We start from the raw sequence: 1,917 nt of genomic DNA on the forward strand, positions 1-1,917 counted from the left end.
AAATATGCTTAGGGACCCCACCGACACACCTCAGGGAGGGAGGACACACCCTGGGCTCTGGGTGGATGACATGGTGACACACACACTGGGGCCCAGGGGGGACAACATGGTGATACACATACCAGGGCTTGGGGGGGGGGGGCATGGTAAGACACACACACACACACACACACACACACACCCACTGGGTCCTAGGGGGGATGACATGGTGACACATACTAGGGCTTGGGGTGGGGGCATGGTGACATACATACACACACACACACACACACACACACACATACACACACACACACACACACACACACGCTGGTTCCTGGGTGGATGACAAGGTGACACACATACTTGTGTATTTTCTTTTCCACATAAATATAACCTTGCAGTGCAAATATAACCTTACAATCAAATGTGCTGATTTATGATTCTGGCATCAGTCCCTTGTGTCTGTGTCGGCGGGCGGACAGCGCAGGGCAGACGGGAGAGAGCGCTGTGTGACATTAGCATGTCACATCTCGGGATGTCCCACCCACCCACCCACCCACCAGCGACGCGAATGGGAGGACAGCACAGGGAGGGAGGGAGCGCGGTGTGACGTCAGCACGTCACATTGCGAGCTGGCAGGAGAGTGAAGACGGGAGGGCTGGCTGTGCAGGCAACCACCCACACAAGGAGTGCCTGGACCTGGCTGGTGGGTGCTTATCTTTTTCCGTGGGTGCTCGGGCCCGGGAGCACCCACAGAATCGGCGCCCATGCTGTATATAGAATGTATTGGGTATGGATTGTGTCTGGATCTTCCTTTTTAACTTCAGTTTCAGGAATACATTTATATGGGTGTTTTTATGCATTTTTTTGTTTATAATGTGGTTTAGTTAGGTACATTTATGTTTAATTATTTTTTATTTTTGTATCAGAATGACACACACCCCAGTTGTCAGTCAGGGCGGTGCAGGGGATCAGTATAATCACTCTCAGCCTCCCCCATTCATCATGTTTGTTTCTCCATAAGGAGGAACAGGTAAGGATCAACCTCACTGATGATAGGTTCATTTATGTTTTAAAAAGGAATGCTTCATTATGTATTATTATATGTATATCACAGGTTTCTAGAGTAAACAGAGGCAGAGCCCTGTATCCAGTCATGTGACCTGTTTAAGGGTATATACAAGGACGTAGCTATCATAGTTGCAGGGAGTGAGGCTGCTACGGGGCCCGGGCTGTCTCTGGGGCCCGAGTCCAACACTTCCCCTGCACCTAATTGCTAAGCCCCAGCATTGGCTGCTTGTACAGTATCTGCAGCCACACACTAACTCACCCCACCTCTCCTGAGTACTCACTGATGCTTGGAGGAAGCGTGGCTGAGTCTGCAGGGAGCACGCCTCCTCCCAGCGACTGTGAGGAGAGATGATACGGAGCCGACCGGGAGAGCAGATGTGGTTGCTAACACGTATAAAGCAGCAAATGGGGCCACAGTGGTGAGTGCCCATCCAGGGGGGTCTTTAAGTAGTCAGGTGGAGTGAGGGGATCTTTCAATAGTCCACAGGAAGGGGGGGAGGCATTTCTCTGAGCAGCCAGTCAGGGGGCCCATGGAAATTATGCTATTGGGCGCCCCAATGGCGACAAATTATTTTGGGGCCTATTTATCACCATCCGAATCCAAGGATGCGGATGTGAGGTGATATTATCGCCAATAATTGCACTGCGATAATTGATTACATCGCAGAGATGTATCAATTATCAAATGCAGGGACAGAGCTTGCGAGCAAGCTCCGTCCGTGCGATGACACTCTGCAGCATCATTGGGGTAATTTTTGGGAAAATACACTGATGTCCTGCTGTGCATGCACCTCCACCTCCGACTCCCCTGCAGGTCAATATACTTACCACTCCAGGGAGCCGCTACACACTGCTCCTGCAGGG

At 51.1% G+C, this 1,917-nt stretch overlaps 1 non-coding gene across 1 annotated transcript; it reads right to left on the reverse strand.

Annotated features, from left to right (window-relative positions):
- Positions 1-906: 906 nt before the first annotated feature.
- On the reverse strand, positions 907-1,038 carry LOC134959573 (U8 small nucleolar RNA). Its single transcript, XR_010187583.1, has one exon. It is a non-coding gene; the product is annotated as a U8 small nucleolar RNA (small nucleolar RNA).
- Positions 1,039-1,917: the final 879 nt, after the last annotated feature.

The sequence above is a fragment of the Pseudophryne corroboree genome, chromosome 9, assembly GCF_028390025.1.
Source record: "Pseudophryne corroboree isolate aPseCor3 chromosome 9, aPseCor3.hap2, whole genome shotgun sequence".
Classification (NCBI taxonomy): Eukaryota; Metazoa; Chordata; class Amphibia; order Anura; family Myobatrachidae; genus Pseudophryne; species Pseudophryne corroboree.